Source organism: Balaenoptera borealis (assembly GCF_965194805.1).
Source record: "Balaenoptera borealis genome assembly, chromosome: 13".
Classification (NCBI taxonomy): Eukaryota; Metazoa; Chordata; class Mammalia; order Artiodactyla; family Balaenopteridae; genus Balaenoptera; species Balaenoptera borealis.
Genome location: NC_138870.1, coordinates 16,292,398 through 16,317,817, shown reverse-complemented (window position 1 = coordinate 16,317,817; position 25,420 = coordinate 16,292,398). Strand labels below are relative to the sequence as shown.

The following is a 25,420-nucleotide window of genomic DNA, read 5'->3' as shown; positions in this document are numbered from 1 at the left end:
TCAAAGAAGACATACATATGGCCAAGAAGCACATGAAAAGCTGCTCAACATCACTAATTATTAGAGAAATGCAAATCAAAACTACAATGAGGTATCACCTCACACCAGTCAGAATGGGCATCATCAGAAAATCTACAAACAACAAATGCTGGAGAGGGTGTGGAGAAAAGGGAACCCTTTTGCACTGTTGGTGGGAATGTAAATTGATACAGCCACTATGGAGAACAGTATGGAGGTTCCTTAAAAAACTAAAAATAGAATTACCATATGATCCCGCAATCCCACTACTGGGCATATACCCAGAGGAAACCATAATTCAAAAAGACACATGCACCCCAATGTTCATTGCAGCACTATTTACAATAGCCAGGTCATTGAAGAAAACTAAATGCCCATTGACAGACGAATGGATAAAGATGTGGTACATATATACAATGGAATATTACTCAGCCATAAAAAGGAATGAAATTGGGTCATTTGTAGAGACGTGGATGGATGTAGAGACTGTCATACAGAGTGAAGTAAGTCAGAAAGAGAAAAACAAATATCGTATATTAACGCATATATGTGGAACCTAGAAAAATGGTATAGATGAACCGGTTTGCAGGGCAGAAATTGAGACACAGAAGTAGAGAACAAACATATGGACACCAAGGGGGGAAAGCGATGGGGTGGGGGGGTGGTGGTGTGATGAATTGGGAGATTGGGATTGACATGTATACACTAATATGTATAAAATTGATGACTAACAAGAACATGCTGTATAAAAAATAAATAAAATAAAATTCAAAAATTCAAAAAAAAAAACTAATAGAAGATAACATAGAGAAAACCTAGATAACCTTGGGTATGTGATGAATTTTTAGATACCCATAGGCATGATCCATTAAAGAAATGATTGACAAGCTAGACTTCATTAAAATTAAAAATTCTTCCCTGCAAAAGGCACTGTCAAGAGAATGAGAAGACAAGACACAGAGTGGGAGAAAATACCTGCAAACACATCTGATAAAGGACTGTTATCCAAAACATACAAAGAACTTTTAAAAGTCAAAAATAAGAAAACAAACAACCAGATTAAAAAATAGGCAAAAGGCTGAACAGAGACCTCACCAAAGAAGGTATACAGATGGCAAATAAGCAGATGATAAGATGCTTTACATCATATGTTATTAGGGAACTGCAAATTAAAACAACGAGTTAGACTACCAAGCTATTAGAACAGCCAAAATCCATAACACTGACAACACCTATTGCTGACAAAGATGTGGAAAAATAGGAACTCTTGTTTATTGCTGGTGGGAATGCAAAATGGTACAAACACTTTGGAGCAGTTTTGTGTTTTTTTACAAAACTAAACATATTTTACCATGTGATCCAGCAATTGCACTCCTTGGTATTACCCAAAGGAGTGGGAAATATATGTCCACAAAAAACCTGCACATGGGGCTTCCCTGGTGGCGCAGTGGCAGACAATCTGCCTGTCAATGCAGGGGACACGGGTTCGAACCCTGGTCTGGGAAGATCCCACATGCCGCGGAGCAACTAGGCCCGTGAGCCACAACTACTGAGCCTGCGCGTCTGGAGTCTGTGCTCTGCAACAAGAGAGGCCGCGATAGTGAGAGGCCCGCGCACCGCGATGAAGAGTGGCCCCCGCTCGCCGCAACTAAAGAAAGCCCTCACACAGAAACGAAGACCCAACACAGCCAAAAATAAAAAAAAAAATAAAAAAATTTAAAAAACCCAAAAAAAACCCCTGCACATTAATGTTTATAGCAGCTTTATTCAAAATTGCCAAACTTGGAAGCAACCGAGATGTCCTTCAGTAGCTGAATGCATAAAAAAAACTCTGGTACATCCTGACAGTGGAGCATTATGCAGAACTAAAAAGAAAGTAGCTATCAAGCCATGAAAAGACACGGAGGAAACTTAAATGTGTATTACTGAGTGAAACAAGCCAGTCTTAAAGTATATGGTTCCAAGTGTATGACATCCTGGAAAAGGCAAAACTATGGGGACAGTAAAATCAGTGATCAGCAATGAGTGTTTGCTGGGATTGGCGAAGTGGGTAGGGATGAATAGGCTGATTACAGAGGATATTTAGGGCAGTGAAAATACTCTATACGATACCATAGTGAAGGATATGTGTCATTATACATTTGTCCAAACCCATAGAACGTGCACCGCAAAGAGTGAACCGTAATGTAAACTGTGGACTTTGGGTGCTTATGATGTGTCAGTGTAGGTCCATCAGTTGTAACAAATGTCCCACTCTGGTGGAGGATGTGGATAATGGGGGAGGCTGTGCGTGTGTGGGGACAGGGGGTTTATGGGAAATCGCTGTACCTTCCCCTCAATTTCGCTGTAAAGCTAAAACTGCTCTAAAAGACCAGTTTTCTTAATTAAAAACAAAAAAAGTTGGGAGGAGGAGGAATTGGAAGAAGGTGGTCCGAACCCACGCCCCCCGCACTGGAAGCTCGGAGTCCTAACCACTGGACAACCAGGGAAGTCCCTCATTCCAAATTTTTGAATGTCATTTTTCTTACCTAAATTCAAGCTGTTCACAATCATAAGCAGTAAGAAAGACTTTGATTTAAAGCTTTAGACACCTTTTCATACTTTTACCCAAAATAAATGATCTTAACCGTTTACTCTTAAACATTCAGTTTTAGTAATTATTCTACCATCTCATTTCATTTTTTCTCAAGAAACAAGGGAAGTAGATTTTTATAAACAAAAATAACAAATGAGCACTTGTTTATTACCCCTATGTGAATATATTCATGTTGGGTGTTCCTTTATTTTCTTCTGAATGGTGGTGACCTTCGAGATAAAAATAACTGATGGAAAGACAAAGTGAAAAGTCTTGCCTCAGAACTGGCTCACAGCCAGAGCTCTGTATGTGCTAAGCTGTACCTTGAAGTGTGGCTGCAGTGTGATTCTGGGTTGGTGGCTGGAGATGTCAGGTTAAGATTCAGGACCCATTCAGCTGTGGCAGAGCTGCAGAGGGACTTACTCAACAACACCAGGTTTGAAGCCAGCGAAAGGAGGGTATGATGGGAGGGGCAGCAGGGGAGGGCCCCAAGGGCTTTATACAGACGCTCATCTAATAGACAAAAAGCTGCTCTGAACTTTAGACCAGTCTCGACTCCTGCCTCCACCAAACAGCCACCAAATCCACAGCAACCATACCTGCAATGATTTGCTGGAGACTGAACTGTTCATTTTGATTTCCCTGAACAGGACACCACCTTGCATCCTTCCATCTGTTCATACTAAACGTTCAGAAAAAGGCACATCCCAGCTGGGATGGGGCCCTGGTGTCCTTATCTGACAGGAGAGGTATCTATTACATGACTGGTTCTATGCCTTGCTCAACAGCTTACGTGTAGTGAGGCCATAGACAAATTGCTTTATCTGTGTCTGCTCTCTTCTGTATCTGTAATCTGAAGATAATAGAGTTATACCTCCTCCTTACACACTTCAGTGACACACTTGCGAAGATAAATGGAGGCTGAAATGTAATGTGTCTGCAAAGTCCCAAGAGCTCTGGAAATAAAGGCTATGTATAAATAAAAATGTATTATGAATGCCCGAATATTAATAAAAGCTTTTACATTTTACCCTCATGGCACACTATGAAGTCATAACTGTTGAATATCAAACAGATCTTTTTCTTCCCCCTCCAAAATAACACATCTAAACTCTCTTAGTCCCTAGAAAATAACCATAAAGAAGGTAAAATTCGTCTCTGTGCTCCCAGGTTCCCCTTTTTCTTCTCATCGATGCCACCATTGCAAACAGGTTCAGGCCTTTCATGGACCTTCTACCTCCATTAAAATACACTCTCATCCGAGGATGTCATAAATGTGTCGATTGAGGTAGAAATGACTGACAAAGCTAATATGTTACATTTTTTAAAGTATGTTTTTAAACCTGAAAATGGTACACAATCTTTAGCCTAATGGTTTAATCTAAAATGGAATTTTCAGGTTTCCATCTGAGTATCAGGTGAGGTTTTTCTGTTGTTGTTTTTTCCTTCTGATGGTGGTACGGGTGAGGAAAGGAGGGAAATAACAAGTTGGAGCTTGTGAAATCTTACTACATAGGTCCAGGTATTAAACAATAACTCTAGTATTAAACACTTTCTATATCACCAACCATACTTTTTACTCTATCAAATGCAACCCTCACTGAAGTAAATAGTATTTTTTTTTTTTAAACAGATGAGAGTAGTGAAGCTTGAAGAGACTGAATAACTGAGGTCACACACCCAGAAAAGAGTTGAGTTGAGCTCAAATTTGAACGCAAGCTTGTTTGTCTCCAAAGTGTTTTTCTTAACATGTACAATAATGAAACAAATCATAATTTGTAGAACTGCCCTTATGATTGACTTTGGACTCACCTCCTTTTGTTTCATTCATGCTGGTCAAGCACACATCTTTTGATGCCATAGCGTTTCACATCCCTGGCTCTGTAATTCTTGCCACTGAAATAGACATGCATATATATTCAGCCTGCTCTCCGAAATAATTACATGGTGGTGAAATATCATCAATTGATCTATGGTAACTTCTAAATACTCTTCAGTATTTCATCAAATTTAATAATGAATGTGTTTTCACTAAAAATCAGAAAAAAATGAATGCTATAGTAATACGCATATGTATGACTCAATCCAAAGGCCTTTTTTAAAAAAAAAAATAAATTTATTTATTTATTTATTTATGGCGGTGTTGGGTCTTCGTTGTGGTGCATGTGCCTCTCCTTGCAGTGGCTTCTCTTGTTGCGGAGTGCAGGCTCTAGGCACATGGGCTTCAGTAGTTGTGGCTCGCGGGCTCTAGAGCGCAGGCTCAGTAGCTGTAGTGCACGGGCTTAGCTGCTCTGAGGCATGTGGGATCTTCCCGCATCAGGGCTCGAACCCGTGTCCCCTGCATTGGCACTTTGGGAAGTCCAAAGGCCTTTTCTTTATCAGCAATTTCCTTGACATATATATAGCATTTTTCCTGAATCTTTCTATTCTTACATTGTAATATATTTTTAGTTCTCTTGCTCCTTCTTCAGTCAGTTCTGTTACTTTTTTCCTGCTCTTCTTTCTTTTTAACAGAGCTCTTACATAAGAATTCTGTTATGTTTTTCTTTCCCATTACTTCTTAAGCATTTGCAATTTTCATGTCTGCTTTTATTTCTTTCCAGTATGAAACTTGATTCAGGCAATTCAGGATTGAGTTTTCTTTCATTCTCCTCGCCCCATTGCTTTTCTGTCTACTTACACTTGTTTTTCTCTCTCTCTCTGTCTCTGTCTCTCTCTCTCTCACACACACACATACACACACAAGCACTGCATTTAGTTGCAAGCTCTGTGTTGCCCACACTATGGTAAATCACTATCTCACGGCAATCACAATTTTTGAGTTTTTTTCCAATAATATTTACAAAAATTAGAGACAGATATCAAAGTAAACTCCTAATAAAATTAGTGATAAATACTGAAGTTTCTCAGTAAAATTAATCACTAGTATTAACCAAGTGGAGCCATTATCAAATTTTGTCTGGGAATGTGCAATTTTGTTTTCTTATGTGATCTTTGCTCATCCATGGGCTTCTCTCCACTCATTCACAGTTCTTTGCTCACTGTCATTTCATGACTCAGCTGCCTGTCAGCAAAAGTATTAGTTGGGGCTATTGATGACATGTCCTCTTGTCACATCCACTCACTCCATTGCCATTACTCTGATCTTTTGGCCTTTTATCCTGAACTCTCCCTAACCTAGAGAAATTTTAGAATGTTTCAGTCTTCACAATATGTCAAGATAAACACCCCTGTTTTTATCTGTTAATATCTCACTGACTCTGACCTAACATGTAGAAACAGTCTCTTACATCAATACTGGCCCCTTTTCTCTTAACGTTTGGCTCCTATTTTCCCAGAACATCCTGAGAGTATTTAAATGTGAATAATTCGTGTATTCTATTTCCCCATGTAGCAGTGAAACATCCTATCAAATTTTCCTCTCACATGTAGTTCCACTGAAATCAGAAAGAGTTTGCAAATTACTTTTTTGAAGATTCACTTTTATCTCTAGGGTATCCTATCAGTTTCTCTAATTATGATCAATAGAAACTGAATGCTGTTAACTTAAAAGGGAATTTATTTAAGACTATGATGACAGGGATGGGGATAGATATGGTGCTTGTGTATGTAGGGATAACAGGCAAGGAGGCTGAGAAGCTAAGCCTGGAAACAGAGAGGAGCAAAGAGAGCTTTAGAGGACCAGGAAGGACAGCAACGACCCCATGGCAAAAGACACCTGCTTTGCACACCTCTTCTCTTTTGCTGCCAGTGAAATGAAATCATCTCTACAATGGTTTCTTCATTCTTGCATCACACCCTCAAGATTTATAGTCCCAGGAGAGAGAACCTTGTTGGCTGAGGTTGTCACATGTCTGACCCTTGGGTCTACCAGAAAAAGGACCTGGGTCCCTTGGCCTCCAAAGCCATGCAATTGCCTTTCCACCATAACAACATACAACAGGAGAGAGGCAGTTTCCCAAAAGAATCAGGGGAAGGTGAATGGATTGGGCAGCCAATAAAGACCAATGTCCATAAAGGAACTAATATTTTGGATTGGGTTGCTTATCAGTTGAAATGTTGTAGGGAAATTGAGTCTAAAGACAACTTTACTATATACAATGGAATATTACTCAGCCATAAAAAGAAATGAAATTGAGTTATTTGTAGTGAGGTGGATGGACCTAGAGTCTGTCATACAGAGTGAAGTAAGTCAGAAAGAGAAAAACAAATACCGTATGCTAACACATATATATGGAATCTAAAAAAAAAAAAAAGGTTCTGAAGAACCTAGGGGCAGGACAGGAATAAAGACACAGATGTAGAGAATGGACTTGAGGACACAGGAAGGGGGAAAGGTAAGCTGGGACGAAGTGAGAGAGTGGCATGGACATATATACACTACCAAATGTAAAATAGACAGCTAGTGGGAAGCAGCTGCATAGCACAGGGAGATCAGCTCGGTGCTTTGTGACCACCTAGAGGGGCGGGATAGGGAGGGTGGGAGGGAGATGCAAGAGGGAGGAGATATGGGGATATATTCATATGTATAGCTGATTCACTTTGTTATAAAGCAGAAATTAACACACCATTGTAAAGCAATTATACTCCAATAGAGATGTTAAAAAAAAAAATAAAGACAACTTTATGAATCCATCAAATAGTATCAATTATGTACTTATTTGTCACAGGAAATAATCCTAGATAACACATATCTAAGTATATCTGTCTAATAAGAATATACAATAGTATATGCAAACAAGAAATTCCCAAATGGACACAAGAGATGATCTCTATTTTGTCATTGTTTTTGCATTATATGTAGGGCTGCTGTTGAAATGTTATAGAAAAGGAGGAGAGAAGAGAAGGAATCAATTTGAATGGTGGAAAAAGACAAGAGAGGCTACATGGGGGATAGACATGACTGTGTCAGCTTTTTACGTATGTCATCAGCCAGTCTAGTTATTTGTGGAAACTTGGAATTGATTTTCAAGCCCTTTGGGAACCTGCTTTCCTCTTTCCTATTCAGCCACCTTCTTCCATTCTAACAGGTAGAGTTTTCTGCACAGTGGATCCAGCATTTGAGCCACATATGTTTACTATCCACTTTCCTCTGTGGCAACTTCTCTCCCTGTTTTATGCATGCTGCTTATGGGCTTTAGTAGTAATAAAGTTTCATTTTTCAGGAGGGAGCATCAAAAGTAAGAGAATTGTAAAACCATTCAGCATCATTCATTCTTCTTGTAATCAGCAAGGAACGGGCTGAAAGCCAAATAAAGTGTATATATTTCTGAAATCCTTTTTGTTTTCCTTTTTTTTTTTTGCAAATAACAAGGAAAATTGGGCTGTTTCTTGTCTAATTTGACAGGCTGACTATTGTCAGGCAGATATCTTCATTAAGTCTGTGTAGGAAGAGGGAAGAGGATCAAAGGGAAAAAGTGTTGTGCTTTCTTTCTGGTACTCTGGATAGAGGGCATATATCTTGCAGAACGATCTCTGAGTATAAGAGTGGTTTAGAGTATTTTGTGTGAAATGGTAATTTTTTAGGATTAAAAACACCTGTGGCAAACATTTGTTGGGTTCTGACACCCCATTTTGTAGTCAGAATATGCAGTGTTATGACCCATTTCGGGAAACAATAACAATTGAGACAGACTTTCATTTTTAGGTATTTAGGTCACGAAGAGAGGTATATGGCAACTAGGGGAGGTTAATCCAAGGTGGGGAAGACTGGAAATGAGCTGCATTAACATCCCCATCTATAGCGAGGCTTGATATCAAAGATATCTACCAGTGGAATCATTTTTTGTCAGCAGTATCTATTTAATTTCAACCCTGTTCATTCTAAGTTAAGGAAATAACTACCCAAATGTGAGTCCTTTTTCTACTTAGTAGTTTTCATTTTTCTTCCTTTTTCTCCACCCCCAGTTGGAAGATCAAAATAGTCTTCCCTCTATAATTTCTTAGATTTTCTTCTTTTATAATGCCAAAAGCTTGTCAAATATCCTTCCTCAGGATTTATTCTTGTTTTTAATTCTTTGGCCCTTTTCAAGTTATCTCACATTATTCACATTGGTCATAGAATAATTTTTTTTTTTTTGTAAGCAGCAAAGAATCTCAGCCACTCCCGAGGCAGCTTTCTTTCTGTAAGCAACTGGTTTACCTCAGCAGGAGGGGGTTAGAAAATGGCATCACAGCAAGAAGCTTACATTGTGCTAGTTAAGTGTGGGGAATGGCCAGTGGTATATGATCAGAAACTGGAGACTAAATAACAGTGGCAGCTATTCTGGACAAATTCTTGCTCTATTAATTCAGTTATGCATTGTGATAACGACCATGCATCCTTAACGGTAAACTGCAGGTGATCAAATCATGCCTTTCAATCATCGTGATAATGTAGAGGGACATTATAAGAGCAGCAGCTCTCAAATGCTATGTACTGAGTAACCAAAGAATCAGGGTTAGGAAATACTGCTGCCAGGAAGAGTCATTTTCCTTTTCTTTCCTCTTTTTCTCTACATTTTAAAATTACTCATTCCTTCCCACACACTAGGAAAATGTCTACCATACATTTTAGCCCTAGGTCTGATCCTTCTTCCCCTACTCAGCTATTACAGACCTTGAGAAATGAAGAAGAGAAAACAGCGTAACACTTTGGATGTATGATCAGAGAGTATTGCCACATTTGAAATTAAATGAACTAATGTGGTAGGGATGAGGGAAGGAAGAATAGACAATGACAAGTCACTTAAAAAAAATCCCATAAAATATGGAACAAAGTAAATTTAACATAAACGTTCTCACTTAAGTTACTTCTAATAGGTCAGGAAACCTTTACCAATTTGTAGATGTCAAACAAAAGATTAAAGATAATGCAGTTACAATATTGATGCATCCAATCAACAAGAATTTATTGACTGTCTACCTACCAGGTACTATTCTAGTTGTTGGGGAATACAGCAGTGAACAAAGTTCTTGCTCTCATGGAGCTTATATTCTAGTGGTGGTGAGAACATGGAGACAATAACTAAAAAAGTAAATACACACCATGTTGGATGGTGAGGAGTAGCACAGAGAAAGGGGAGAGGAATGGGGGTATCAGTGAGGAACTAGCTATTTTCTATGGATTTATCCGAAAGAATCTCCAGTGAGAAGATGGTATTTGAACAGAGACCTGTAGGAGGTAAGGGAGTCATCGTTGTGGATATTTGGACAAAGAGTTTCCAGGCAGTAAGTGCAAAAATCTCTGAAGAAGGAACATGCTTACTGTGTTTGAGGAAAAGCAAGGAGATAATGTGGTTGGAACTGAGAAGTAAGAAGGAGAGTGAATGCCATGGAGCAGCTAAGCCAGTGCACCACAACTACTGAAGCCCCTGCTCCTAGAGCCCGTGCTCTGCAACAAGAGAAGCTACTGCAGTGAGAAGCCCGTGCACCATAACGAAGAGTAGCCCCCACTCGCTGCAACTAGAGAAAGCCCGGGCACAGCAACGAAGACCCAACACAGCCAAAAAACAAAAAAACAAACCAAAAAAAACCAAGGAGAGTGATAAGGGATAAAGTCAGATAGACAGGTGGGGCAGGCAGGTCGGATTATGTAAGTACTCCTGTAGGACTTAATGCTTTGAGAGATACTTTGCTGTTATGTTGAGAATACACTGCTGGGGTTGGGGTCAGGGCAGCCATAGGGAGACCAGTTATGGGGCATCTTAGTTTGGGCTGCTATAACAAAGCACCTTGGACTGGGTCGCTTATAAATGGCTTATAACCGACAGAAGGAGGAGGGTTCTCACCAGAACCTGACCATGCTGGCCCTCTGACCTCAGACGTCCCTCCTCTTCCGACTGTCTCATTGTATCCTCAAAGGGAGGAAAGGGAGAGAGGGCTCTCTGGGGTCCCTTTTATAAGAGCACTAATCCCATTCATGAGGGCTCCACCCTCATGACCTAATTACCTCTCAAAGGTCCCACCTCCAAGTACCATCACATTGGGAGCTAGGATTTCAAAATATGAATTTTGGGGGATACAAACATTTAGTCCAGTGCAGGGGTTATTATAATAATTAAAGCTAGAGATGATGTGACTTGGATTAGATTTTATATCAGTTGAGGTAGTAGAAAGTGGTTGGCTATTACAAATGAAACTTCCATGAACATTTATGTACAAGACTTTGTATGGACATATGCTTACATTTCTCTTGGGTAAATAAATACCTTGGAGTGGAATGGCTTGGTCACATGATAAGCGTATACTTAACATTTTAAGAAACTGTCAAACTGTCTTTCAAAGTGGTTGGTCCATTTTACATTCCCTCAGTACTGTATGAGACCTCCAGTTGCTCCACAGTCTTGCTAACACGTTTTACACTCTTTAATTTAGTCATTCTAATAGGTAGGTAGTGGTATCTCACTGTGGTTTTCATAGGCATTTCTCTCATAACTAGTAATGTTGAGTGTCTTTTCATGGTGCTTATTTGCCATGCATATAACTTCTTTGATGAAATGTCAGTTCAAATCTTTTGCCCACTTAAAAAAACTGGATCGTTTGTTGTCTTATTTTTGAGTTTTGAGAATTCTTCATATAATCTGGATGCAAGCCGATTATCAAATATGTGATTTCCCAGTGGAGAAAATATTTTGTTAACAATATCTCTTAACAATATCTTTTATTCTCTTAATATCTTTGAAGGAACTGAAGTTCTTAATTTTAAAAGAAAAAATAAAAAAGGAAAGAAAAAGAAAAAAATGGGGTCTAGTGTTCCTCCAGGATCACATGTTGCACTGGTCACATCTCTTCAGTCTAATTTAATCTGGAAAAGTTCTTCTGTCTGCTTTTGTTGATCATATCCTTGATATATTTGCAGAACACAAGCCAGTTATTGTTGTAGAATGTTTCTCAGTTTGGATTTGTCTGATGTTTCCTTGTGATTAGTTTGAGGTTATGTATTTTCGGAAGGAATACCACAGAAGTGATGTTGTATGCTTCTCAGTGCCCTGTATCGTGAGGCACATGATGTTGATTTGTCTGAACACCGGTGATGTTCACTTTGATCATTTGGTTAGAGTTCTCTCCGTTGTAAAGTTTCTACTTTTCTCCTTTTAATTAACAAGTATTATCAGGGGAGATAATATTTTGTAAGTCTACACAGGTCTCTCGATTCATCAACAAACTTTCATCCAGTAGTTTAATGATTGATGATTTTTGCCTAAATCAATTATGATATTTGTTATATAAAAGCTTTTTCTCTTCCCATTCACTCATTCATTCATTCATATATTTTCTATAATAGTATAAGTTCATGGATTCTTATTTCCTTTAATGAGTTTTAATCTGTTAGTATATTTATTTTCCTAAAATAATAATATAGTTATTTTAATCTTAATATAGTGATTTTTAGATTTGGCTAGGTAAGATCTTTTTCAAAATGGTTCCTGTGTTTAGTTAATTAATGAACTATAATTTCCATAATTGGACTTCCCTGGCAGTCTAGTGGTTAAGACTCTGAGCTTCCAATGCAGGGGGCGTGGGTTCCATCCCCAGTCAGGAAACTAATATCCCACATGCCGCATGGCACGGCCAAAAAAAAAAAAAGTATATATATATACACACACACACACACACACACACACATATGTAAGAAAATTCCATGGTTCTTACACATGAAGATAGTTAATGGTAACATTTTTTAACTAAAAAAAAATTTTTTGTCAGAGTGTAGTTGCTTTGCGATGTTATGTTGGTTTCTGCTGTACAGCAGACTGAATCGGTCGCACGTATACATATATCCCTTCTTCCTTGGATTTAATGGTAATGTTTTAGTGTATGTTTATTCAAGCTATTTATAAAAGCAACATATTCATAAAAATTAAAAAAATTAGATAATACCGTAATACCATTTTCTAATCTGCCTTTTTAACATAATAAATTTTTTGACTATTAAAAAAAAAAAATTGTTCCTGTGTTTTATTGCCATCCCCGACATTTTTGAAGCCCTTTCTTACTTTTTGGCACAAGATGTTCACAGTTCCTATTCTATTTTTTCTGCCCCAGGCTGAAATCAAACATTTCTCTAAGGAGTCTCGGTTCCTTTTAGTACAAAATATATTTAGAAGTCAAAATTTGGTCATTAATTGTTCTCATTGCTATTGGGGAGTGATTACCTCTAGGTTTTCTCAACAGACATTGCTAAGAAATAAGTATGTGCATACACATACATATGTACATGCATACACATATATCCCTTATCTATTTCTTGACCTCTCTCCCTCTTTTATAATATATATATTAAAAATCATATGTTTAATATTTACTTACAGTTCTTTCTCTTTAGAATGAAGGTATAGTATTAAAATGCTGTGTTCAAAAGTTACTTGAACCTGTAACTAATATAATGTTATATGTCAATTAAATCTCAATTTGAAAAAAATTACTTGAATAGCCCTTCCTGGTCCTCCCCCCACCTCCCCCACCTCAAATATGGTTATGTTATTCTTTTGGATTATAATAAGGTTCATTTGCTTTAGTTTGTATTCCCTTTTAGGAATAAAATATATTCTTTTTTATTTTATGAGTATTAAACAATAACATGGTTCAAAAAGTGATAAAAATGATATCCTTAGAGAAGTATCATTCCCCCCAACTTTTCTATATTGTGTCTATCTCAGAATTATTTTTTTTAGGGTTAAATCTGACAGTGCTCCTTTTGGTTTAAAACCTTTTAATCACTTAGTCTAATATCTGGGAAGGCCCTACATGATCTGGCTTCTGCCTAATTTCTAGCTTCATCCTGTGATAATCCTTGCTCACTGTGCTCCAGGCACATACGCTTTTAGTCTTTTGAGTGATTATGCTCCTTGTTTTCTAATGAACCTCTCACACACCATGCCCTCTACCTGCAATGCCCTTTCTTACTTTTTGGCACAAACATCCATAGCTTTTCCTGTTATCAACATCCTCCACCAGCGTAGATTATTTGTAACAATTTATGAACCTACTTTGACATGTTATTATCATTGGAAGTCCATTTTTTAAACTAGGGTTAATTCTTGGTGTTGTACGTTCTATGGGTTTGGACAATTTTATAATGACATGTATGCATGATTCTGATATCATATAGAGTGGTTTCATTGCTCTAAAAATTCTCTGTACTCTACCTACTTATCCCTTCTTCCCCCCAAACCCGAGGCATCCACTGTCTGCATAGTTTTGCCTTTTCCTGAATGTCTTATAGTTGGAATCACACAGTATGTGGTATTTTTTGGTTGACTTCTCTCACTTAGTAATACGTATTTAAGGTTCCTCCATGTCTTTTCATGGTCTGATAGCTCTTTGCCTTTAGCGTTGAATAATATTCCATTATCTGGATATACCACAGTTTATTTACCCATTCACCTACTGAAGGACATCTTGTTTGCTTCCAAGTTTTAGCAATTATGATATATGCAGGTATTTGAGTATCTAAGATTTCAACTCCTTTGGGAAAATACCCAGGAGTGTGATTGTTAGACCTTATGGGAAAAGTATGTTTATTTTTATAAGAAACCACCCAACTGCCTTCCAAAGTTGCTGTACCATTTTGCGTTCCCACCAGCAATGAATGAGAGTTCCTGTTGCTCCACATCCTAGTCAGCATTTGGTATTAGGGTAGTGCTGGCCCCATAAAATCGTTTAGAAAGTATTTTCTCTGCTTATATCTTCTGGAAGACATTGTAGAGAGTTGGTATGATTTCTTCCTAAACTATTTGGTAGAATTCACCAGTGAACCCATCTGGACCTGGTGTTTTCTGTTTGGACAGTTACTAATTTTTGATTTAATTTTTTGATACAAAAATAGATACAAGCCTATTCAGATTGTCTATTTCTGCTTGTGAGAGTTTTGGCAAATTGTGTCCCTCAAGGAAATGATCCTCCATCCAGGTTATCAAATGTGTGGGCAGATTTGTTCATAGTATTCCTTTATTATCCTTGTAATGTTCATAAGACCTGTATTGATGTTCCCTCTTTCATTTCTTTTTCTAAAAAATTAATTAATTAATTAAATTTTGGCTGAGTTGGGTCTTTGTTGCTGTGCACGGGCTTTCTCTAGTTGTGGTGAGTGGGGGCTACTCTTCATTGCGGTGCACAGGCTTCTCCTTGCTGCGGAGCATGGGCTCTAGGCATGCAGGCTTCAGTAGTTGTGGCTCATGGGCTCTAGAGTGCAGGCTCAGTAGTTGTGGCCCATGGGCTTAGTTGCTCTGCGGCATGTGGGATCTTCCCGGATCAGGGCTCGAACCTGTGTCCCCTGCATTGGTAGGCAGATTCTTAACCACTGTGCCACCACCAGATTCTTAACCACTGCGCCACCAGGGAAGCCCCCTTCTTTCATTTCTGATATTACTATTGGTGTCCTTTCTCTCTTCTTAGTTAGCTTTGCTAGAGGCTTATTGATTTTATTAAAGAACTAGCTTTTGATTTCATTGTTTTCTATTGATTTCCTATTTGCCCTCTTATTGATTTCTGCTCTAATTCTTATTTCTTTTCTTCTGTTTATTTTGGATTTAATTTTCTCTTCTTTCTTTTAACTTCCTAATGTGGAAGCTTTGATTATTGATTTTAGATATTTCTTTTCTTTTTTTTTAAAATAAATTTATTTTTGGCTGCATTGGGTCTTCGTTGCTGCATGCAGGCTTTTTCTAGTTGCGGCGAGCAGGGGCTACTCTTTGTTGCAGTGTGTGGGCTTCTCATGCGGTGGCTTCTCTTGTTACAGAGCACAGGCTCTATCTAGGTGCACGGGCTTCAGTAGTTGTGGCACACGGGCTCAGTAGTTGTGGCTCGTGGGCTTAGTTGCTCCTCAGCATGTGGGATCTTCCTGGACCAGGGCTCGAACCTGTGTCCCCTGCACTGTAGGCGGATTCTTAACAACTGCACCACCTGGGAAGCCCTAGATATTTCTTTAAAAAGAAAAAAATGCATTCAATGCTATAAAGTTTCCTCTTTGCAGTGCTTTCACTGCATCCACAAATTTTGATGTTGTATTTTCATTTTTACTTAGTTAAAAATACTTTTAAATTTCTCGAGATTTTATTCCTTGACCTTGTATGTTTAGAATTGTGTTGGTGTTCCCCATGTATTTTGAGATTTCCAGCTCTTTGTGTTATTGATACTTAGTTTAATTCCATTGTGGTCTGAGAGCAAACATTGTGTGATTTCTATTCCTTTAAATTTGTTAAGACGTGTTTTATGGCTCAGAAGTTGTCTATATTGGTGAATGTTCCATGCAAAGTTGAGGAGAATGTATAATCTGCTGTTATTGATGCTGTCCATAGATGTCAATTATATCCATTTGATTGAGGTATTGTTCAGTTTAGTTATGTCTTACAAATTTTCTGCTTGCTGAATCTATCCATTTCTTATAGAGGAGTGCTTAAGTCTCCAAATATAATATATACATCTTTTTCTCCTTGGAGTTCTGTTGTTTTTGCTTCATGTATTTTGTCATTCTGTTGTTAGTCACATATGGATTGCTATGTCTTCTTGGAGTATTGTTGCTTTTATCATCATATAATACCTCTTTTTATCCTTGATAATTTTTCTTGCTCTGAAGACTGCTCTGTCTGAAGTTAACACAGCTACTGTCACTTTCTTTTGATTAGTGTTAAAATGGCATGTCATTCTCCATCTCTTTATTTTAAGCTGTATGTGTCTTTATATTTCAAGTGGGTTTCTTGTAGACAACATACATTTGGGTCTTGTTTTTTCATCCACTTTGATGATCTTTGTCTTTTAACTGGTGTATTTAGATCATTGACACTTAAAGTGATTATTGATATAGTTGGATAATACTTACCATATTTGTTACTGTTTTCTATTTGTTGCCCTTATTCTTTGTTCCTATTTTGTCTTCCTCACTTTTTCTGCCTTTTGTGGTTTTAATTGAGTATTATCATATTCTTCCATTTTCCCTCCCCTCTTAGCATATCAATTATGCTTCTTTTAAAACTTTTTTCAGTGGTTGCCCTACATTTATGACAAATCCAAGCCCACTTTCAAATAACCCTATACTGCCTAAAGGGTAGTTCAATACCTTATAATAGCAAAATATTCCTAGTTCCTCTCTCCCATCCTTTGTAATCTTTTCACTTATACATAAGCATACATAAGTACATAAGCACATTTAATTGAATACAGTGTTGCTGTCATCATGTTGAACAAACTCTTATCTGTTAAATCAATGAAGAATACGAAAAATAAAAGTTTTTATTTTACTTTTACTCCTGGATCATTTTCCAGGATACAGAATTCTAGGTTGGTGGGTTTTTTCCTCTCAACACATTACATGTTTTATTGTATTCTCTTCTTGCTTAAATCATTTCTGAGATGTTGGATGTAATACTTATCTTGTTTCTCTGTAAGTAAGTTATTTTTTTCCTGTGGCTTTTTCCAAGATTTTTTTTCTATATCTTTTTTCTGAAGTTTGAATATGATATGACTAGTTGTAGGGTTTTGGGGTCTGTTTTTTTGCTTTTATCCTGCTTGGTTTTCTCTGAGCTTCCTGGATCTGAGGTTTGGTGTTGGACATTAATTGGGGGAAATTCTCAGTCATTATAGCTTCAAATTGCTTCTTTCTTCTCCTAGTATTCCCATTACACATATGTTACACCTTTTTTACTTGTCCCACAGTTTTTGGATATTTTGTTCTACTTTATTTCAGTCTTCTTCTCTTTGTTTTCCAGTTTCGGAAATTTATATAGTTATATCCTCAAGCTCACAGGTTCTTTCTTTAACTATGTCCGTCTACTAAATCATTATTTCTGTTACAATGCTTTTGATTTCTGGAATTTCTTTTTGATTGTTTCTTAGAATTTCCATCTTTCTGCTTACACTATCCATGTGTTCTTAATGTTGTTTACATATAAGTTGTCTACATATTAATCTTAGTTATTAAAATTCTTGGTCTGATAATTCCAACATTCCTGCCATATCTGACTTTGATTCTGATATTATTCAGTCTCCTCAAACTATGTTTTTTGCTATTTAGTATGTCTTGAAAGTTTTTGTTGAAAGGTGGACATGATGTACTTGGTAAAAGAAACTTAAGTAAATAGATCTTTAGTAATGTAGTGGTAAGGTGTGGGGAGAGGGGAAGCACTCTACAGTCCCATGATTAGGTCTCAGTCTTTGGTGAGCCTGTGCCCCTGGATTGTGAACTTCAGCAGTACTTCTCAGTCCCCTCCCCCCTTAGGTGGGACAGGATGGATAGAGAGGGTTAGAGGTGGGTATTTCCCTTCCCTCAGCTCAGTTAGGCTCTGATAAAGCCTGATAGGTTAGGCTCTTGTAAAATCGTTTCTCTTGAGGGCAGATCTTGTAAGAAGAACAGAATGCTCTGGTATATTTAAAAAGTTTCCTTTTCCCTTTTCCCTGCTGAAAGCATGAGGATACTTTTATCCACTCTTCACGGTGAGGACCTGATAGAGCTCCTGGAGGTAAAACTCACAAAAGTGTGGAAATACCCCTCCCCCATCCCCAATGAATGGCCTCCTAACAGTTTTTAGCTCTCAGACTTGTCCACACTGAACCTACAGGGATTCGTCAATTTATGGTTTATGTTTTCCTACTGGTTCCTACGGAAGTTTGTGCTTGTGGGTTTCTGCTCTGGTAAGTTGTGATTCTCTGTATCCACCTGTTTGTCTCTCCAAGTCTTGGGACAGCAGTTTACCCTGTGACTTCTGATGGATCTGAGAAGAGTTGTTTAGCTTTTTACTCGTGGTTAGGATGGCGTGACAACCTCTAAGCTCCTTATGTGCAGGAAACCAGGAGTCTAACCATTCTGTTTTAAAAGGTCAATGAGGTTAGATGCAGAAGCAACTTTACTGTGAAGCTGATGGAGCTTGCATTTCAAGGCCCTTCCTTGCATGGCTCCCTCCCAGGCTTTGGGAAGGCCCTAGCCATGTGTTCACATGGTCATATGATTTTGTAAAATTTACAAACTTTTAACTACAATTGGTTAAGACTCCTGTCTCCACTCATACTTTCTTTCCTGCACCCTTCTTCTGGTGTCAGGCATTTTGGGGATGCAGAAATTGACAGTCACTTCCATGTATAATTGCCATCTCTTTGGAAGAATTGCTTCCTGGAAACTTCTGCGGACTATCTGGCATTACAACATGAAAGTGCAAGAGTGGAGTCATGTTGTGTTATGAATGTGTCCTATAGCACCAGGCACTGACGTATGTGGATCGTGGAAGAGAAAAAGGACTTAGAAATCAGGAAGCCAGAAGCTAGTCTGTGGAAAATTTTTCTAAGCATCAGAAGTATAGAATTGTAAGCAAAACATCCCCCTTCCCATTATCACCTAATCAAAATGGTCATTCTCTCCTGTCAGTAACATACTTAATAATGCAGAATGTACAACGATAAATACACGATATTTTTTTCTTTTTTGGATGAGAATCACACAAAATAAAATCTATCTAATAATTCTTGTGTTTATAGGTTACAAACTTTAGGAATATTACAAACAGTAATATTAAGTAACAATAAGTCTCTTGACAGACTGTGCATTTCATTCTAATATGTCAGATCACTTCTTATAGTCTCTGACATTCTTTGTCCTTGGAAAGTTGAGCAGTTCCAGATGAAATAGTACACAAAATTGCCAACAATAAAGAAATATAGACTGAAAAAATAAGCGCTACGATGACAAGATACCTGTGCATATTCATCAACTTAGTTAATGTATGTAGTATAGGAGTAATGTGATTACATATTTATGCAGCTCAATATAATGTAGCAACAATTTAAAACTGTATTTTAATTCCTCTTGTGTTACAATTAATTTTGTATATATTTTTCAGAGTATGAAGCCAAAAAATAGAAACTTGTATCTGAGAGGCTTAACAGTCAATTAATTAATAAAATAGTTATTTTCTGTATTGTATGATGTTTAATGTATTTATCTGTTCTTTAAATTGTATTTTATTGTGATTTATTTTTCTTTCCAAACATATATTCACTTTTGTTCCTAATTTTCTAGTTTTAATTCTGTGTTCTTTTTCTTAAAGAGTACCCCTTTAAGTTGAAAGGCCCTATACAAATTTGATCTTCTTTTGGTTAGATGAACTAAAAATGTTTCAGTCCTTCGAAGTGTTTTTCTGTTAATCATAAAGATAATTAAACACAGACACATACGGCCCTGCCTCAAATATGTTCTCCAATATTTATGAGGTAATTGTTCAGCTTTCACTTATGTTGTATATGTTTGGATTATGAATTCACAGAAATTGGGCCCTTGGAGAACTTTTAACCCTGCCTCCTTCAGAGATGGGTCTTTTTTTCTTTGGCAAAGATAGGCAGCATCTTACCAGGAAGATGAGTCAGAGCTTTGAGCCAGCACAGAATAACAGAGGGAGCTGGCTCTGGATGGAGGACTAATTAAAAAAATAAGTGAACATATCTAAAATCTTACTATGGGTGTTAAAAATATAGCCACAAGATATCAGATGCCTAGGAATAACCTACTGAATACAAAGAAATCAAAAAAGTCACTGAGTTGGAATTTGAAAAAAAAAAGGTTATTGTGGGATTGTATGAAATCACGTGTGTGAAACTTCTGAAAATTGTTGAGCACTATAGAATTTAAAGAATCTTTTATTCAAAACTGACAAAACAATTTTCCTCTTTAATTCTCCCAGCTAAAAAATATGGAGGAAAGATATGAAAATGATCAAATGTGCATACAAATTATCTATTTGTAATTATATATTACTTAATGTACAAATTATTTAAGATTATATATATAAATATATATATAATTCCATCTGGTATAATTTTCCTTCAACTTGAAAAACTTGTTTTTTCCATTTGTTATGGTTCAGGTTTGTTTGTGCTGACTTTTTTTTCTTTTCATTTACCTTAAATGTCTATATTTGCCTTTGTTCCTGAGGAACACTTATGCTGGATGCAGAATTTTGTCTTGGCAGATTTTTTTAAACCTCTTTGATGTTGTTGTTCATCTCCATAGTTTCTGATAGGAAATCAACATCATTCAAACTGTGTGCTGCTTTATGTAGAGTTGCCATTTTTTGTCTGTCTGCTTTCAATTTTTTTTCTCTTTGGTTTTCAGCCTTCTATCTATTATGTGCCTAAGCATGTTTCTGCTCATATTTATTCTTCTTGAGATTTACTGGATTTCTTAAATCTGAAAATTAATTTCATTCATTAAATTGGGAAAGTCCTTTGTTATTAAAAAAAAAAAAGTCACTGAGCTGGAGTTTGAGAAATGATGAGAGCCAGAAGCTAAGCATCTATGTAAACAAAACAAAGCAAACAAAAAACCCCAAAGGAAATAAAAGGAATAGAAGACAAAAGATGAACTGAATGGAGGGCGTATTGTTAGGTAGGAAGCTCTTTTGGAAATTATTTGAAAAGGACAGTTGCCTCTCTCCTGACCAATTTTGATATAAGTCAAAGCCTCTGCTTCTTGTTTTTCTCCAGCCTCAGCTTTTGGTCTCCCTCGCACTGTGCTCACATATCTAGTAAGCAGAAATAACATTGTTCTTCCATATTTCCCACAGAGGCTTTGCCATTGGATCTCTTTCTGGCTCCTACTCACCTTTCCTTTTGGGGCTTGTTTATTTCTGCTCAGGTGGAGCTGGAAGCTGCAATTTCTAACTGGCAGCTCAAGTGACTAAAACTCTTTGATGTTTCATCATTGCAGAAAAATTAAACTAATCTACAGATGATAACATATGTGCTATCAGAGTACATGGAAGAAAGGATAAAGAAAATCCCAAATTTGAGGACAGGTTACAAAGTGCTGAAGTAGATAAGTTAATAGTATGGTTGAGAACTTCAAAAACCGCATAAAAAGTGTTAAATCAAAACACCTGAAACTTTGTTGTTCTTTCTTGTACATCTTTTTTTGCTCTCTCTTCTATCTTAAAAGATAGTAAGATTCATTAGAATTTTTGACAGCAATCCGGTTAACAGCACAAAATGTAAAACAAGTGCATCAAAAATTTGAGAATTCTGAGCCGCATTAGGAAATAAAAGGTCAATATTTTAGCAAAACATCCCAAAGTCTCTGCACAACAGATTACCTCCTCTGGAGAGCCGCAATAACATGACTCAATCTGCTGAGTGTCACATGATGCTTGTTTTGAAAATATTTTGCATTTCTTAGCTGAAGGGCACGCTCTAACACTTCAGATTACAATAACATGGGCTTACATTTCAGCTACTTTAATTCACATCACTCTCACAATCTGGCAGAAACATTTTTCACCCAGTCCCTGTTTGTTCTGGTCATACTGAGAATTCTATTTTTAGAAAAAGGTGTTTAAAAGGGAACCACAAACACAGATGTAAAAAGATGTTATCCTGAAACTTATGTTTTTCAGATTTCAGACTCAGGAAATGAGATGTTAGTTAATTTCTATGGGTGGTCCCATCTTGCCTGGACTGGGAAAGGAAAAGAGGAAACAAAAGAAAAAGAAATATACCCTAGCAAGCTCAGAGAAAACTTTTCCCCTCTAACTCTTTTCTTCTAGGTGTAGAGAAAGTGTAAGGGTGGAGAATTATTTGTTGTATCCTGCTCAGATTATATTTCATGTTTTGATTTAAATTTTGCTCATGTGATTCAAGGCCTCTTCCTAAGGAAAGAAAGAAAAAAAAAACAAAAAACACTGCTTACCCAGAAATGATTACTAAATGCAACAGCACACCTGCTACAGATTAAATGCAGATTAAATTGACTCTCTTCTTCTCACATCCCAGTATCTCTCTTCACTGAGGTGTATCATTTGTACTGCAGGAAATCCAGAGAAACATGGGAGTTAGACACTCAGGCCAGTTAAAAGCAAACAGACCTAAACAATTAAACATGTTTGAGAAAAAAAATCTGAGTGATATTTATCGCTATAAAACATGTTCCTGATTCTTTTGATAACCATATGCATCAGTACTTCAGCCACACTGGAATTTTTGGTGCAACTGTTAACAAATAATAAATCTTACCTTGCTCTCTCAGAAGAATAGGAAATAAGAAAGCTGTCTTCTGCTAAAGGGAAAGGCTTCTAGATAGGTAACCCACCACTGTGTGTTATTTATTGTAGTTTATTTTGTATCATTCTGACAGCCTCACCTCAGAGGCACTTTTGGGGAGGGGAGGGACCAGGTGAGGACCTTGACCTAGGGCAGGGCTGAAACCAGTGAGGGAACCAACAGCCGAGGTAGTAGCAGCTGGTAGAAAAGAACTCTATCTGGAAGACAGTGTTATTCTAAGAGGCCCATCCAGTGTGTGATGAATGACTACAGAAGTTAAGGACTGGTGAAGCCAGGCAGAGGTCAGGGGCAGGTTTTAGGAAGAGGCTTCAGCCATGTGTAGCAAATGAGGAAGAAGGAAACCCTGAAACAGTGGCTGGCACATGGCCCAGGCCCACACATCTGCAGTGGCAAAGGCTGTGGCCTAGAGGCACAGGACATCAAACTCAACAGCAGGATACACTCTAGACTCTGCTGCCGGGTGTATCTGAGCCTAACTGTATGTACACTCTGCTCTGGTTAAAACTGTCCCTGGAACTCAGGTTGTTGGCATCAGGGTCTGCAGCTGAGAAATCTGGTGAGGTTTCTGACAAGAGCCACTTATGTGGTCTCCCTGAGTCCACTTCTGTCTCACTCCAATCTATTTTTCACCAAAAAGTTGGAGAAGTCCGTAAAAAAATGTCTGATAACTACACCCTCTGTTTGGATTCCGTTGAAGGTGTTCCTTTGGCCTTCTGGCTAAAACCAAACCCCAACGAGGCCTACAAATCTGTGCATCTGGCCAGTCTTCCTGTTGATTTCCGCCCTCCAGCCACCATGGCCTTTTCCAGCTGCTCAGTGCATATATGCCTGCTTTGCAGCACCTACTCTGCCTGAATATCTCTCCTCCATTTTCTTGCAGAAGCATCAGCCTGTTCTTCAGCTCACCCATCAAGGGTCACTCCCTCGCGGAAGTGCAGACTCGGTGAGGTCCCCTGTTCTAGACTCTCTTGTAGCTTTTCTTTCATCTTCAAAGCAGCTATCACAATAGTGGTCAAATAATGAAGTGTGCAGCTGGTTGTTTAATGTTTGTCTCTCTGGCTGGCTGAAAACTCTACTAGCCTAAGACCACATCTGTGTTGTATTCCACTGTGATTACCTGTCATAAGACCTTTTTCGAAGTAGATGCTTAGTAAGTAGTTACTGAATGATTGAATGTGTGAATAAGGGTTGAGCAACTCATCACCATATCTCAAATCATAATAGAGTCAACAGTCTGTTCTGCCTGCCTATAAGGCCAGCACACGTAAGGATCCATCTTAGTAAACCATTCTGTCATGTGATATCATGACAAATAGTATAACACAACAACAGTAAAATGAACCATATCTATGGCTTACTTTATTTACTACTAAATTTATTTTTTTCAAATTCCTTTTTTTAGGGTTGGAAAAAATATTACTTGTAGAAAATGAAAGAGAGAGAAGAAAAGAGACAACAAAATACCACATCAGTCTTCTGGAAATGATAAGTCAAACGGACACTCTGCATTGGTGACTTTTCCTATGTTCGTCCATAAGCCACTAAATTTAATGTTGTTTTCCAAAGTCACATCAGTCTACAAACTGTAATACCTTCAACAACCTAGACTTTGGAATGTTGCCAGAGGTCCTTATCTCACCTCCCTGTGGTAATACACTGGAGTTGAAGTGAAGCAACTGATATTACATGAATCCACCAAAGTAAAGGTAAAGTGGATTACCTGCCTGCTAGGCCCAAATGCTGTTGAAATCTGCTACATGTGTAATAGGACTTGTAAAAGGCTGTTCATTCAATTTCTAAAATGTCTCTAGAATCTGTTCCCTCTTCCTGCATCTGTTCACACTCGTACTATCACTGCCTTGGTTTGGACCCTTTCTCATTCCTTGTATGGGCTATTTTAACAGTCTAGCTAATGACTTTTCCGCCTCTTATGTCTCCTTTCTCTAATCTTTCCTCCTGCCCTGCAACTGAAATTAGCTGTCTGAAATGTAAACACGGTCATTTAACTTCCCTAATTAAAGATCTTTCATGACTTTCATTTGCTTGTATGAGCAATTTTAAAACTTAAAAATAACAGCCGAGTTCTACTTTCAAATTAGAAACTTAAGAGATATATAAAAGATACAAAGTGGTCTGGGGTGAAGTGGAGGGGGTCAGAGCTCTGGTGTTTTGTGCTCCCAGTAGGGCACCTCTTTGGGACCTGCAGGCTCATTGGATGACCTGGCTGAACTCATCAAGGCCAGTCTCTTCAGAAAAGCATTCGTGAGTCTTCACGATCTGACCACACTTTCACCCTCTCGCATAGTCTTGCCAGTCCAGCCACATACTCTCTGACTCCCGGACTTGTCACCATTTCTAACACGCCATGCTTTTTCTTTCATTTTTGCCTTGACATCTTCTGTTACTGCTCACTGGCAAGGCCATTCTCTGATGGTGAAACTTAGGACCCAGTTTCAATCTCATCACTTCTGAAAGGCTTTTCAGATGCCCCCAGTCAGAGCTGGGCTCTCTCCATCCCCCAACGCTGGTTCTGTACCTAACCCCATCACAGCACTCAGCACATTATATGGTCTGTCTCCTTATTTGATGTCAGAAAATATTTTACTCTTCCTGGTGAAACTAGTGCTTTCCTAATGCTGGCTGAGAGTCAAGTTTTTGCTGAATGCAAGATGATTCTACCTGCTTCCCTCAGGAAGTAAAATTCCTGGGAGGTGAATTCAACATAACTTTTTCCTCGTCACCACCTTCCTCCCTGCCACAATATATACTGCTATGGATTAGATGTGTCCCCCCACCCCCAATTTATATGTT

The 25,420-nt window shown here is 37.9% G+C and overlaps 1 long non-coding RNA gene across 1 annotated transcript in view; it reads right to left on the bottom strand.

The window, feature by feature from the left end:
• Positions 1–1,458: 1,458 nt before the first annotated feature.
• LOC309609915 overlaps positions 1,459–25,420 on the bottom strand; it is a 37,872-nt gene continuing 13,910 nt past the window's right edge. The window contains exons 2-3 of the long non-coding RNA XR_014233650.1: positions 22,239–22,352; positions 1,459–4,489 (exon numbers count right to left, since the gene is read on the bottom strand). This is a non-coding gene — a long non-coding RNA (uncharacterized lncRNA). The remainder of the gene's footprint in view (positions 4,490–22,238; positions 22,353–25,420) is intronic.